Genomic DNA, 16,744 nt, shown 5'->3' with positions numbered 1-16,744 from the left:
ACTCATATGGTGGCTACTTTCTCCTTGCCGGCAGATGCACTCATAGTTTCTCTGCTTTTCTATGTGGCAGCAATGCTCACCCTCGCTTTTTTTACCGCTGGCTCTCTCATCAAGGTAACTTAATCTCTTTCTCCTGGAGCAAGGCTAAATCAAGTCGTGCACAGCATGGAGTTTCTTATATACCCTAACTAGTCCTTTGGAGAGGCTCATCAATTAGCACCCCTTACTTTCTATGTATCTATCTTCATGATGATTGCCCACCCTTCTCCTTTACATCTGCCTGCCAGCTAGGTTGCAAGCCTCTGTGGTGCTGGAAAATTATACAACAGTATCTAGCTCTCTATACACATGTAGATACTTGGACAGACATGCTAAAGAACCACACATTCCACATGACTCAGGATTTCATATACCAGCTCAGTTTGTTAACTTTTTATGCTCTGCATTCAATACTTTAGACATCACTCTTGCTATTCAGTGACACAGTACACATCTAGAGGCGTGGACAGACATGCTAAAGAGCCACACATTCCACATAACTCAGGATTTCTTACATGAATGAATGAATGAATGAATGAATGAATGAACAATGAAACATGCACTCCAAGACTCACAGTAATCTTTAGGATTTAATCCATGAAAGCACGATACAAACAAAAAGAACGTGTTTCGGTTAGACCTTTAGCCTTTGTCAATACATTGCTGGTCTCATTGTTCATTTATTACTTGGGTGTGGTATCCCTTGACTGTGACCTGCAATTTTGAGTGCTGCCTGGATATCATCTTTTACTATTACTCAGGATTTTGTACAGCAGCTCAGTGTGCTAACTTTTTATGCTCTGCATTCAAAACTTTACATGTCTCTGCTGCTATTCAGTGGCATATTATTTTAGAATGTTAAACATGGGAATACTTCACCTACAAAACGTATTGATGAACGTAACACCAATCTCCTGCATCACACAGACAGCACTTCATGGGATCAGTCACACAGTACTCGCAGTGTACACAAACACATGGCAAGGTATAAAATATTAGGTATAGCAAAAAAAAAAAAAAAAAAAAAAAAAAAAAAAAAAGGTGATTCCCTTCCTCAGGCAGGATAGTGGTAGGACTTTAACATCCCCAGAGATGTTGGCAGCAATGAAAACAACAGACCTTACCATGGTTTTTAGTATATTCCTTTTCCTTGACCGTTACAAAGGCAACAGGAGGGGTTCATTTACTACACTCATTTGCGGTAAGGTAGCAAATGCATTTTCAACCCTTTGAAAAACTGGTAGGTGCTGGGCTTATTATTAGACAGAGAAGTACATACTTTTTTTTAAAAAAAAAAAAGTTATTTATACGGGAAAGAAGGGAATTTTGTTACTTACCGTAAATTCCTTTTCTTCTAGCTCCTATTGGGAGACCCAGACGATTGGGTGTATAGCACTGCCTCCGGAGGCCACACAAAGCAATTACACTAAAAAGTGTAAGGCCCCTCCCCTTCTGGCTATACACCCCCAGTGGGATCACTGGCTCACCAGTTTTAGTGCAAAAGCAAGAAGGAGGAAAGCCAATAACTGGTTTAAACAAATTCACTCCGACGTAACGTCGGAGAACTGAAAACCATTCAACATGAACAACATGTGTACCCGAAAAACAACCAAAAATCCCGAAGGACAACAGGGCGGGTGCTGGGTCTCCCAATAGGAGCTAGAAGAAAAGGAATTTACGGTAAGTAACAAAATTCCCTTCTTCTTCGGCGCTCCATTGGGAGACCCAGACGATTGGGACGTCCAAAAGCTGTCCCTGGGTGGGTAAAGAAATACCTCATGTTAGAGTTGCAAGACAGCCCTCCCCTACGGGGAGGCAACTGCCGCCTGCAGGACTCTTCTACCTAGGCTGGCGTCCGCCGAAGCATAGGTATGCACCTGATAATGTTTGGTGAAAGTGTGCAGACTCGACCAGGTAGCTGCCTGGCACACCTGTTGAGCCGTAGCCTGGTGTCGTAGTGCCCAGGACGCACCCACGGCTCTGGTAGAATGGGCCTTCAGCCCTGATGGAACCGGAAGCCCAGCAGAACGGTAGGCTTCAAGAATTGGTTCTTTGATCCATCGAGCCAGGGTGGCCTTGGAAGCCTGCGACCCTTTGCGCTTACCAGCGACAAGGACAAAGAGTGCATCCGAACGGCGCAGGGGCGCCGTGCGGGAAATGTAGATTCTGAGTGCTCTCACCAGATCTAACAAATGTAAATCCTTCTCATAGCGATGAACTGCATGAGGACAAAAAGAAGGCAAAGAGATATCCTGATTAAGATGAAACGAGGATACCACCTTCGGGAGAAACTCCTGAATGGGTCGCAGCACTACCTTGTCCTGGTGGAAGACCAGGAAGGGAGCCTTGGATGACAGCGCTGCTAGCTCAGACACTCTCCGAAGAGATGTGATCGCTACCAAAAAAGCCACTTTCTGTGATAGTCTAGAAAGTGAAACCTCCCTCAGAGGCTCGAAGGGCGGCTTCTGGAGGGCAACCAGTACCCTGTTCAGATCCCATGGATCTAACGGCCGCTTGTACGGGGGAACGATATGACAAACCCCCTGCAGGAACGTGCGTACCTTAGAAAGTCGTGCTAGACGCTTCTGAAAAAAGACGGATAGCGCCGAGACTTGCCCTTTAAGGGAGCCGAGCGACAAACCTTTTTCTAACCCAGATTGCAGGAAAGAAAGAAAAGTAGGCAATGCAAATGGCCAGGGAGACACTCCCTGAGCAGAGCACCAGGATAAGAATATCCTCCACGTTCTGTGGTAGATCTTAGCGGACGTGGGCTTCCTAGCCTGTCTCATGGTGGCAACGACCCCTTGGGATAATCCTGAAGACGCTAGGATCCAGGACTCAATGGCCACACAGTCAGGTTCAGGGCCGCAGAATTCCGATGGAAAAACGGCCCTTGGGACAGCAAGTCTGGTCGGTCTGGTAGTGCCCACGGTTGGCCGACCGTGAGATGCCACAGATCCGGATACCACGCCCTCCGTGGCCAGTCTGGGGCGACGAGTATGACGCGGCTGCAGTCGGATCTGATCTTGCGTAGCACCCTGGGCAAGAGTGCCAGAGGTGGAAACACATAAGGGAGCCGGAACTGCGACCAATCTTGCACTAAGGCGTCTGCCGCCAGAGCTCTGTGATCGCGAGACCGTGCCATGAAGGTTGGGACCTTGTTGTTGTGCCGGGACGCCATTAAGTCGACGTCCGGCCTTCCCCAGCGGCGACAGATTTCCTGAAACACGTCCGGGTGAAGGGACCATTCCCCTGCGTCCATGCCCTGGCGACTGAGGAAGTCTGCTTCCCAGTTTTCTACGCCGGGGATGTGAACTGCGGATATGGTGGAGGCCGTGGCTTCCACCCACATCAGAATCCGCCGGACTTCCTGGAAGGCTTGCCGACTGCGTGTCCCCCCTTGGTGGTTGATGTATGCCACCGCTGTGGAGTTGTCCGACTGAATTCGGATCTGCCTTCCTTCCAGCCACTGCTGGAAGGCTAGTAGGGCAAGATACACTGCTCTGATTTCCAGAACATTGATCTGAAGGGTGGACTCCTGCTGGGTCCACGTACCCTGAGCCCTGTGATGGAGAAAAACTGCTCCCCACCCTGACAGACTCGCGTCTGTCGTGACCACCGCCCAGGACGGTGGTAGGAAGGATCTTCCCTGTGATAATGAGGTGGGAAGAAGCCACCACTGCAGAGAGTCCTTGGCCGTCTGGGAAAGGGAGACTTTCCTGTCCAGGGATGTTGACTTCCCGTCCCATTGGCGGAGAATGTCCCATTGAAGTGGGCGCAGATGAAACTGCGCAAACGGAACCGCCTCCATTGCCGCCACCATCTTCCCGAGGAAGTGCATGAGGCGTCTTAAGGAGTGCGACTGACTTTGAAGGAGAGCCTGCACCCCCGTCTGTAGTGACCGCTGCTTGTCCAGCGGAAGCTTCACTATCGCTGAGAGAGTATGAAACTCCATGCCAAGATACGTCAGTGATTGGGTCGGTAACAGATTTGACTTTGAGAAGTTGATGATCCACCCGAACGTCTGGAGAGTCTCCAGTGCAACGTTCAGGCTGAGTTGGCATGCCTCCTGAGAGGGTGCCTTGACAAGTAGATCGTCCAAGTAAGGGATCACAGAATGTCCCTGAGAGTGCAAGACTGCTACCACTGCCGCCATGACCTTGGTGAACACCCGTGGGGCTGTCGCCAGACCAAATGGCAGAGCTACGAACTGAAGATGGTCGTCTCCTATCACGAAGCGTAGAAAGCGTTGGTGCTCTGTAGCAATCGGCACGTGGAGATAAGCATCTTTGATGTCTATTGATGCTAGGAAATCTCCTTGAGACATTGAGGCAATGACTGAGCGGAGGGATTCCATCCGGAACCGCCTGGCGTTCACATGCTTGTTGAGCAGTTTTAGGTCCAGAACGGGACGGAATGAGCCGTCCTTTTTTGGCACCACAAAGAGATTGGAGTAAAAACCTTGTCCTTGTTCCCGAAGAGGAACAGGGACCACCACTCCTTCTGCTCTTAGAGAATGCACCGCCTGCAGAAGGGCATCTGCTCGGTCGGGATGTGGGGAAGTTCTGAAGAACCGAGGCGGAGGACGAGAACTGAACTCTATCCTGTACCCGTGAGACAAAATGTCTGTTACCCACTGGTCTTTGACCTGTGGCAGCCAAATGTCGCAAAAGCGGGAGAGCCTGCCACCGACCGAGGATGCGGAGGGAGGCGGCCGAAAGTCATGAGGCAGCCGCCTTGGAAGCAGTACCTCCGGCTGCTTTCTTGGGGCGTGAGTGAGACCGCCAGGAATCAGAGCTCCTTTGCTCTTTCTGAGTCCCTTTGGACGAGGAGAATTGGGACTTGCCCGAGCCTCGAAAGGACCGAAACTTTGACTGCCACTTCCTCTGTTGAGGTTTGGTTGATCTGGGCTGGGGTAAGGAAGAGTCCTTACCTTTGGACTGTTTAATGATTTCCGCCAATTGCTCACCAAACAGTCTGTCTCCAGATAGTGGCAAGCTGGTTAAACATTTTTTAGAAGCAGAATCTGCTTTCCATTCTTTTAACCACAAGGCTCTGCGCAAAACTACAGAGTTGGCGGATGCCATTGAGGTACGGCTCGTAGATTCTAGTACCGCATTGATAGCGTAGGTCGCAAACGCAGTCATTTGCGTAGTTAAGGACGCCACTTGCGGCACTGCTGGACTTAAGAAAGAGTCCACCTGTGCCAGACCAGCTGAAATAGCTTGGAGCGCCCACACGGCCGCGAATGCTGGAGCAAACGACGCGCCAATAGCTTCATAGACAGATTTCAACCAAAGGTCCATCTGTCTGTCATTGGCATCTTTAAGTGAAGCCCCATCCTCCACTGCAACTATGGATCTAGCTGCAAGCCTGGATATTGGAGGGTCCACTTTTGGACACTGGGTCCAGCGCTTGACCACGTCAGGGGGAAAGGGATAACGTGTATCCTTAAGACGTTTGGAAAAACGCTTGTCCGGATAAGCATGGTGTTTCTGGATTGATTCTCTGAAGTCAGAGTGGTCCAGAAAAGTACTCAATTTACGCTTGGGATACAGGAAATGGAATTTCTCCTGCTGGGCAGCTGCCTCCTCAGCTGAAGGGGCTGGTGGAGAAATATCCAACAGCCTATTGATGGCCGCTATAAGGTCGTTTACCATGGCGTCACCATCTGGCGTATCCAAATTGAGTGCGGTGTCAGGACCAGACTCCTGATCACCCACCTCTGTCTCATCATATAGAGACCCTTCTCGCTGAGACCCTGACCCGCGTGACGACGTGGAGGGTCTCTCCCAGCGAGCTCTCTTAGGCGGCCTGGGACTGTCATCAGAATCAGAGCCCTCAGCCTGTGATGCCTGGGACCCCCTCGAAGTACGGATTAGTTCCAACTGAGGGGGACCTGGGAACATAGCCACAGCAGAGTCCATGGTCTGAGCCACTGGCCTGGACTGCAAGGTCTCCAGGATTTTTGTCATAGTCACAGACATTTTATCAGCAAAAACTGCAAATTCTGTCCCCGTCACCGGGGCAGGGTTCACAGGCGCCTCTGCCTGGGCTACCACCACCATATGCTCTGGCTGACGAAGTGCCACTGGGACTGAACATTGCACACAATGAGGGTCGTTGGAGCCTGCTGGTAGATTAGCCCCACATGCTGTACAAGCAGAGTATACAGCCCGTGCCTTGGCACCCTTGCGTTTTGTGGATGACATGTTGCTGTCTCCTCAGAGCAATATAGGGGTATACAGCCAAGAAGCGACCGTACAGTGCAGTATATATATATATATATATCTGGTACAGGAAAAAGTACACCAATACACACTGTGGCACTAGTGGGGCCAGCACTAATGTGCTGCTTACCGCCCGCTAAACGCGGGTGTGTGGTCGCCAGAAATCCCTAGTCTGGGTCTCCCAGAGCCTGTGTCCGTCCTCCAGCCAGACTGCATGCAGGAATGGCTGCCGGCGTCCTGTGGAGGGGGGGCGGGCCCTGGGCGTGCTCAGACCAAAAGCGGGAAACCTGCGTCCCACTGTGCCTAGTGAGAGGGCTGGAGCATGTAAATAAGGCTCCAGCCCTCGGCGCTGACGATTGCACAGCGTCTGTCCCATTCCCTGATTGACAGGGAGGGGGCGGGAACGAAGCGGAGCTAGGCCGCAAAAGCCGGGGACTAAATTTATAAGCGCCGCCGCCGTAAAAGCGCGGTCGGCGCTAAGTCCCCGGCGCACTACAAGTCCCAGCCGCGCCGCCGCGCCGAGAGTGGCCGGCGCGGTAGTTCCCAGCACATGAATCCACACAGCTAAGCTGCTGTGATCCAAGCCCAGCGTGGAGCGCTACTGTCCCCGGCGCACTAACACACCCAGCAAGTCTGGCGTGTGCGTGCCTGTCTGTACGGGGACACAGAGTACCTGAAAGTTGCAGGGCCTTGTCCCTGAACGGTACCCCGGCTCCTTATCCAGCAGGTTCAATGGGTCTGTGGACGGAGCCCGGCCTCAGGGCTTGGAGGCCGGTAAGATCCCACTTCCTCAGAGCCCCTCAGGGGGATGGGGAAGGAAAGCAGCATGTGGGCTCCAGCCTCTGTACCCGCAATGGGTACCTCAACCTTACAAACCACAAGTGGGGTGAGAAGGGAGCATGCTGGGGGCCCTAGTATGGGCCCTCTTTTCTTCCATCCGATATAGTCAGCAGCTACTGCTGACTAAACAGTGGAGCTATGCGTGGATGTCTGACCTCCTTCGCACAAAGCAGAAAACTGGTGAGCCAGTGATCCCACTGGGGGTGTATAGCCAGAAGGGGAGGGGCCTTACACTTTTTAGTGTAATTGCTTTGTGTGGCCTCCGGAGGCAGTGCTATACACCCAATCGTCTGGGTCTCCCAATGGAGCGCCGAAGAAATACTAGTTGTCTCCCTGCTTCATTCTGATGATAAGTCCAAGCAGAATGAACGAATGGTGCACCATTGAATTAGAGCAAAGTTAAGAGTCTCCCGTAAGAGATCCTCATCGTTCTAAATTTGGCACCATAAAGCCATCGCAACTAATGAAACCTAATGATTTTAATTTGAGTGTCCTTTATGCTGGAGGATCATCAGATAGTTCTCTTCAATTCCAGAGTGGAACATTACAAGAGCCGCTACTAAGTGCAGGCTCGGAGCAAATTAAGGTCCCTCTTGCCCTGATTAGCTGGCAGTGGCCCCAGACTTTATTCACACTTGAATTGAAACGATTTATAATCTATAACGAGCTTAACAATGATCTGAAATAAACCTGGATATGTAGAGTAGACCTTTATATTAGAAATCACTAGATGGCTTTCAAGTTTTATTTTTTATACAGTCCTGCCATCTAGTGTTGAAAATATTAATTACACTGTGCACTTTTAGTTTGTCCTCTGCTGCCATCTTGTGGTCATTTTTGAAACTTCAAGTAACTAAAAACCAGCTACAAAAAGTTTTATTGTTATGCGCGTAGATTTGTATATTTTATACTTCATTGTGTAAACATTTTACAACGCCTATACAAAAAAAGAAGTGAAAAATGGCCAAAATGTATCTGTTTTTAAAATTCAATTCTGATTATCTCAATTAAAGAGTGTCGACTGTCCCACATAATGCTGGAAGGTGTAGCAACAGCTAAAGAGCTATAGACTGGATATCACTATGGCAGAGAATGAAGCATTACATGGTGGTTATTGAAATGGATGAGTTATCTGTGTAACAGTTGGACAGGCCGGATCTGCCAATGTGAGACACTTTTTGAAGCTGCATCCATCCTAACAGAGATGCATGATGTGGGGGTCCCAACAGATGGAATCCCCACAGATCAGAAAATTATCACCTATTCTGTGGCCACAGGTGATCATTTTTCAGATAAACAGGGTCCGAAGAACTAAAATGCCTCGTCAGATTAGAGCGACGGGCACCACTTCCTCTATGGGACTGTAAGATAAAGCAGGGTGTTGTACTACACTGGCAACCTCTATTCCGACGGGGCAACAAGTCTCTCCTGGTCCTGATGCTACACCCATGTCCCTAGCCTCATTCACACCTCTTGTTCGAGAATCAGAGCTTATTAATAGAGATGAGCGGTGTTCGAATCGAACTGTTCGCCAATCTCAAATTCGACCTGTTTTAGGCGATTTTCGAGTTGCTCGACGAACGCGAACAATTAGCTTCAAGTTCGACAGTTCGAGGTTATGTTCGATAACGGTTCAATCACCAAAAGCGTAACTGGCTTTTCACAGTAATACTGTCATTCAATGTTAATACAGTGGAACCTTGGTTGCCGAGAACAATCCATTCTGGGACTGTGCTTGTCAACCAAGTTACTTGTTCAGCAAAGCAAGATTTCCCATAGAAAATCATTGCAATGCAGACAATTCCTTCTACAACTTGTTAAATATCCCATCCTGGTCCCTTATTCTGCCATTCCACACATGCACAAACACACGCAAACACCCACATATTATGCTCACCTTACCTTCTGTTCCATCGCCGGCCTCCTGGTTCTTGCAGTTTGCCGATCCAAGATGTGTATTGGGTAACCATAGCGACCGATGCCGGAACTTCTGCTGCCAGAGCGCTGACGTCAAAGGCAGGAGCCACTTTCCTCTGATTGGCCAGCGCACTGCCTTTGAGTAGCGTCTGACAGAGGAAGTTCCTCCCTCGTCACGATGGCTACCCGATACATGTAGTTCACCGCTACAGGATGTGTATCGGGTAGCCATCGCGACAAGGGAGGAACTTCCTCTGTCAGACGCTACTCAAAGGCAGTGCACTGGCCAATCAGAGGCAAGCGGCTCCTGTCTTTGACGTCAGCTCTCCAGCATCGGTCGCGATGGTTACCCAATGCACATCTTATACCGGCGAACTGCAAGAACCAGGAGGCCGGCGGTGGAACTAAAGGTAAGGTGAGCATAATATGTGTGTGTGCGTTCGTGTTTGTGCAGGTTTGTATTTGCCTGCCATTGTTTTCAATGGTGTTCGAAAATGTTCGTCGAACACATCCGTCGTTCGACGAACCAAACCGAACTCCAACACTAGGGTGGTGGCTCATCTCTACTTATTAAGTCCTTCTTACTCGTTCTCTCCACAGCTCCTGCCGGACCGAGAAGCATTTCATGAGCCGTTGTCACAAATATGGGCAGTTTTATATTGTTTAGGCCAAATTCAAATTCAAAATGTCACCTGTATTGTCATCTGGTTTTATATTAGCGGCTAATAAGATTTAAAAGATCACATACCTGTTTCCAATATTAATAATTGCAATTTAACTGTAAAGATAGGATGCACTATGGGTGTTTTTATTTTATTTTTTTTAACTTAGACCTGAATAGGCGAGTCTCATCTGAAATATGGAAGAGATTAGTCCGTAAAGTGAAAATTTTTGGAGTATAAAACTTACAGTCATATGAAAAAGTTTGGGCACCCCTATTAATGTGAACCTTTTTTCTTTATAACAATTTGGGTTTTTGCAACAGCTATTTCAGTTTCATATATCTAATAACTGATGGACTGAGTAATATTTCTGGATTGAAATGAGGTTTATTGTACTAACAGAAAATGTGCAATCCACATTTTAACAAAATTTGACCGGAGCAAAAGTATGGGCACCTCAACATAAAAGTGACATTAATATTTTGTAGATCCTCCTTTTGCAAAAATAAGCCTCTAGTCGCTTCCTGTAGCTTTTAATGAGTTCCTGGATCCTGGATGAAGGTATATTTGACCATTCCTGTTTACAAAACAATTCCAGTTCAGTTAAGTTTGATGGTCGCCGAGCATGGACAGCACGCTTCAAATCATCCCACAGATTTTCAATGATATTCAGGTCTGGGGACTGGGATGGCCATTCCAGAACATTGTAATTGTTCCTCTGCATGAATGGCTGAGTAGATTTGGAGCGGTGCTTTGGATCATTGTCTTGCTGAAATATCCATCCCCTGCGTAACTTCAACTTCATCGCTGATTCTTGCATATTATTGTCAAGAATCTGCTGATACTGAGTTGAATCCATGCGACCCTCAACTTTAACAAGATTCCCGGTGCCGGCATTGGCCACACAGCCCCAAAGCATGATGGAACCTCCACCAAATTTTACTGTGGGTAGCAAGTGCTTTTGTTGGAATGCCGTGTTTTTTTGCCTCCATGCATAACGCCTTTTTATATGATCAAACAACTCAATCTTTGTTTCATCAGTCCACAGGACCTTCTTCCAAAATGTAACTGGCTTGTCCAAATGTGCTTTTGCATACCTCAGGCGACTCTGTTTGTGGCGTGCTTGCAGAAACGGCTTCTTTTGCATCCCTCTCCCATACAGCTTCTCCTTGTGCAACGTGCGCTGTATTGTTGACCGATGCACATTGACACCATCTGCAGCAAGATGATGATGCAGGTCTCTGGAGGTGGTCTGTGCATTGTCCTTGACTGTTCTCACTATTCTTCTCTGCTTTTCTGATGTTCTTCTTGGCCTGCCACTTCTGGGCTTAACAAGAACTGTACCTGTGTTCTTCCATTTCCTTACTATGTTCCTCACAGTGGAAACTGACAGTTTAAATCTCTGAGACAACTTTTTGTATCCTTCCCCTGAACAACTATGTTGAATAATCTTTGTTTTCAGATCATTTAAGAGTTGTTTTGAGGAGCCCATGATGCCACTCTTCATAGGAGATTCAAATAGGAGAACAAATTGCAAGTGGCCACCTTAAATACCTTTTCTCATGATTGGATACACCTGCCTATGAAGTTCAAAGCTCAATGAGGTTACAAAACAAAATTTAGTGCTTTAGTAAGTCAGTAAAAAGTAGTTAGGAGTGTTCAAATCAAGAAATTGATAAGGGTGCCCATACTTTTGCACCGGTCAAATTTTGTTTAAATGCGGATTGCACATTTTCTGTTAGTACAATAAACCTCATTTCAATCCAGAAATATTACTCAGTCCATCAGTTATTAGATCTATGAAACTGAAATAGCTGTTCCAAAAACCCAAATTGTTTAAAAGAAAAAAGGTTAACATTAATAGAGGTGCCCAAACTTTTTCATATGACTATGTCTTAAGATCAATCTGTCACCAAGATTTTGCTACTTCATCTGAGAGCAGCATGATGTAGGAAAAGAGATCCTGAATCCAACAATGTATCACTTGGATTACTGTGTGCAGCCGTTGTGATACAATCAGAGTTTTTAGATATAGCAGAGCTCAAAAAGGTAACCACACCTCAGCTCTCTGTGTACATTGTATATTGACAGTGAGCTGCTTATCAGTAGTGGGCATGTGGATGGACCAAGTCTCACGGCCACCTAGTCTGGTGATAAAAAAAAAACCTCACTGTATTGAAACAACAGTACACAGCCTAATAAGTGACATCCATAAAAGTAGATTTTTTTGTACTCACCATAAAATCTGTTTCTCATTAATCTTCATTGGGCGGGACACAGAACCCTGGGACAGTCTGCAGTCACCTGACGGCTGACACAGATCTTACATAGAACTAAAAATTAGCTCCTCTCTAGCAAACTACACCTTGCCTGTCAGCATATATATTACATATACTGTATATTCTATTTTCTATCTCTCATGCGACTCGCTTGCCATAGACTCCTATAGGAGACATGTGCGACGGCAACTTGCATCATACTGGTCTGCTATTTTCAGGAATTATTTTCTCCTCAGTTTAGTGAGAAAGCAGTAAGAGAAGGAAACAAATAAGAAATATGTAATAGAATAACACAAATACATGCCCAACCGGGCAAAGGCATGGGACCTTTTTTCTTCAGGGAAGACTAATGAGAAACCGATTAATCTATTTTTCTTGGTCGCTTCATTGGGGGACACAGGAATCATGGGACGTCCAAAAGCTGTCCCTGGAGCGGGAAAGAATACAAAATAATAAACTTTCTGGTAACATTACAGAACTTACTATGTAGCTCAAGCGGCACCTTGATTACCTGTCACCTGCAAAATCTTCCTGCCCAAAATTGCAAGAACCAAAGCAAAGATATGGACCCTCTAAAAATTGGAAAAGTAAGGAAGTGATGCCCAGGTAGCTGCCTTATATTCATACAGGGCCAAGACCTGATGACAGACCGCCCAGAAAGCCCCCACCGCTCTAGTAGAATGCGCCCTGACATTAAATGGGGGAAACCTGTCCTTTAATGTATAAGCCTGGACAATGGTTGCTTTAATACAGCAACAGATAGTCACTTTGGAAGCTGCTTGATCCCTATTGGGCCCATTTGGTATTTGGTAGAACACCTAAGATATCGGACTGCCTAAAGGGGGCAGTGGCGGACAAAGAACGTATCCTCCTCAACACATCCAGACTGTGTAGTCTTTTTCTATTAGAGGAGATGGAGGACAAAAAGAAGACAAGACAATGCCCTCATTAAGGTGGAAAGCGGAAACGACCTTGAGAAGGAAAGTCTTAACCGGCTTCGAAACCACCTTGTCTCGATGATGAACAAGATAGTGGGCGTGGTAGTAGAGTCCCGCCAATTCAGAAACCTTTCTAATAGAAGTGATGGATATGAGGAAAGGCACTTTTTGAGACTGTAAAAGAAACCAGGATCTGTGAAGCAGGTCTAAAACTAGATTAAGGTCCCAGGATTCTAGGGGCAGCCAGTAAAGAGGCCTGACATGCGCCAATCCCTGGAGAAAAGTCCTGATCTATGGTTCCGCGGCCAAATCCCTTTGGAATAAAATAGCCTGGGCAGAAACCTGGAAATTGGGAGAATTAAGCTCTTGCCCCACTTCTAGTTTAGACTGCAAAAAAAAAAAAAACTTGCAAGTGCAATGGTAACGTGAAGAGGGCTTTCTTGACCTAATCATGGCCTGAATAGCTGGCTCTGAGAGGCCTCCTCTCAGACCTCCTCAGAACTGGGGCTTCAACATGCCGTTAAAGCAAGCGGCTGTAAATTGTGGTGCTAAAACAAATCTCGAGACAAAAGGTCTGGACAGTTCGGAAGGGGCCACAGAGTATTGCCTAGTAGGCGGATGATGACCAAATACCAGACCCTGCACGGTCAATCCGGAGCTACCAGGATCACAGGAAGACCTTTTGCTCTCATAGATTCCTTATTAGTGTCCAGGTACAATAAAGTATAAAGTACATGGAGGGGGATGTATTTATTTAACAGAAGTTTTGCAATTGAGTTTCATTCAAATTTTTGGACCATTTAAATCCTACAATCTCTATGTATCACACTGTACTTACCTGGCTGCCAAATGAGTTACCAGTGGTATCAGTAGCTACCATCATCTTCTCTTCTAATCCATCTGCTAAGCTGATTTATTACATCACAGTTTGTGATCAATTGAGCACTACCATTTTGTACGGTCCCTTGCAAAAGTATTCAACCCAGTTAGCTTTTACCTATGTTGTTACATTACAACCTGTGTTTAAATACTTTTGTAACCTGATTTGTGTCTTATGCATCAGCACTAAATAGTCTAAGGTGGGGAAGTGAAGAGAGAAAAATATAGGCAAAAATTTAATTTATGGGATAAAATAAATAAAAATGGTAAATGTATTCACTCCTTTTGCTATGAAGTACCTAAAAATTTCTGGTGCAAGCAATTATCTTCATAAGTCACATGCTTAGGGAAAGGAAGTCCTGGATGCAATCTAAGTGTCCCGGGGTCTGTCGATATATACACTTAAAGGTCACAGAGGCTGCAATACCATTAAGCAAGAGTCACCCCTAACCAAACAGCACTGAGAAGACCGCCAAACACCATGAAGACCAAGGAGATCTCCAAACAACACCAGGAAGACCAAGGAGCTCTCCAAACAACACCAGGAAGACCAAGGAGCTCCCCAAACAACACCATGAAGACCAAGGACATCTCCAAACAACACCATGAAGACCAAGGAGCTCTCCAAACAACAGCAGGAAGACCAAGCAGATCTCCAAACAATATGAAGACCAAGGAGATCTTCAAACAAGTCAGAGACAACGTTGTTGAGAAGTACAAGTCAGGGTTGGGTTCTAAAAACATATCACAATCTCTGATGATCCCCTGGAGCACCATCAAATCCACCATCATCCGATGAAAAGAACATGGTACCACAACAAACCTGCAAAGTGAGGGCCACCCATCAAAACTCTCAGCCTGCGCAAGCAGGACATTAATCAGAGAGTCAGCACAAAGATCAAAGTTGACTCTGAAAGAGTTGCAGAGTTCCCAAGCAGAAACTGGAATATCTGTCCATAGGACCACAATTAGCCGTACACTCCATAGAGGTGGCCTTTATGGAGGAGTGGCCTTAATTTATAGCCAAAAATTGGAAGGCTGGTTTTGATTTTGCCAAAAGACATGGGAGACTGTATGGGGGAAGGTACTGTGGTCAGAGGAGACCAAAATTGAACATTTTGGCCACCAAGGTAAATGCTATGTCTGGCACCAAACCAAATTAGAAAAAACTGTAGAAATAGAAAGCGCAATAGGGTCTTACCCGGTATATACCGAGAGAAGTGGAAGATTTGCACTCACCTCAAAGAGTTGTGCCAGTCACAACTCCTATATAAGCATGTGGTATTTAGGTGAATTCTGCTGCAGCCCCCGTGATAGATAACAGAGAGTAATAATGGAGAAGGGGTTTTATGCCGCGCTATTCACCAGGCACAAGGACGAGAAGATATGCAATGTTCCTTTATTGTAACTTGAGTCTACGCGTTTCAGGAGCTCTGCTCCCTTCATCAGGACATAAAGCACAAAAATAACATCTCTAGATATATTTTTGTGCTTTATGTCCTGATGAAGGGAGCAGAGCTCCTGAAACACGTAGACTCAAGCTACAATAAAGGAACATTGAATATCTTCTCGTCCTTGTGCCTGGCGAATAGCGCGGCATAAAACCCCTTCTCCATTATTACTCTCTGGCACCAAACCAACGCAGCTCATCAGCTCAACAACACCATTCCCAGAGTGAGACACGGTGGTGGCAGCACCATGCTGTGGGGATGTTTTTCGGCAGCAGGAAGAGGGAAAAATATCTGAATCGAGGGGAAGATGGATGGTGCAAAATACAGGGATATTATTGAGCAAAACATGTTTCAGTGTGTCAGTGATGTGAGACATGGATGGAACTTCACCTTCCAACAAGACAATGACCCAAAGCTCTTGCTAAAGCAACATCAGAGGTGTTTAAGAGGCAACGTGTAAATGTATTGGAGCAGCCGAGTCACAGCCCAGACCTTAATCCAATTGAGAATCTGTGGTCAGACTTGAAGATCCACTGTGCACCAGAGGAAACCTCTAACTTGAAGGAGCTGGAGCTGTTTTGCCTTGAGGAGTGGGCAAAAATCCTAGTGGTGAGAGGTGGAATGCTCATAGACTTATCCAAAGTGATTTGCAGCTGTAATTGCGGCAGGAGGCGTTACAAAGTACTGATTTTAGAGGGTGAGTAGTTATGCACAGTGACATTTTCAGTTATATTCTTCTATTTCTTGTTCGCTTCACAATAAAATGAAAAACAATTGCACACAGATGTAGGCGTGTTCTTTACCTGAACTGTTGTAAACACACAAAAAAAAAAAAAAAAAATTGAAATTCCGGGTTGTGAGGTAGCAAAAAAAAAAAAAAAAAAAAGAAAAAAAAAAAAAAAGGGGGTGAATACTTTTGCAAGGTACTGAATATGCAGATATAGAAAGTGAACAATAAAAACTGTCATTTTTACCAAGCATACACTCATATTTTTATATTTTCTGCCCTTGTTCTTGCTGGGTCTTTTTCTTTTTTTACTGGTTGTAAACATATCCTAGCAGAAGTAGGTTTCATTTCCATTAAGGGTAGGCCCAAACACGGTGGATTTCTTCTACTGCAAACCTGCAACGAAGCCGTGGTATATTCTGCAAGTGCAGCCAAAGACTTGTGCTCAGATGATTTTCATGCCCCGAATGCTTTGCAAATGTTTTTAAACTCTCCTTCACATGAACTGTACTGCCAATTTTCATGGATTTTAAAAGCAGAAATCGCATAGAAAATGCAGAGGAATATTCTTTTGACGATAGATAGGAGCCCTGTGAACGGTCTCTTACCTTTCAATATCTGTGGCTTCTCCCTTCATTAGCCGGCTTTGCTTAACGTCATCATTGTGCCATGATGCACACACAATGTAGCGCTAGGCCACCTATCAAGAGCCACAAATGCTGATAGGTAAGAGCGGATGAGCTGCTCCATAGCCTGCCAGTGGCCATGGAGTACTGACCGGC

Source organism: Anomaloglossus baeobatrachus, chromosome 5 (genome assembly GCF_048569485.1).
Source record: "Anomaloglossus baeobatrachus isolate aAnoBae1 chromosome 5, aAnoBae1.hap1, whole genome shotgun sequence".
NCBI classification, from domain to species: domain Eukaryota; kingdom Metazoa; phylum Chordata; class Amphibia; order Anura; family Aromobatidae; genus Anomaloglossus; species Anomaloglossus baeobatrachus.
This window is presented reverse-complemented; position numbering follows the sequence as displayed.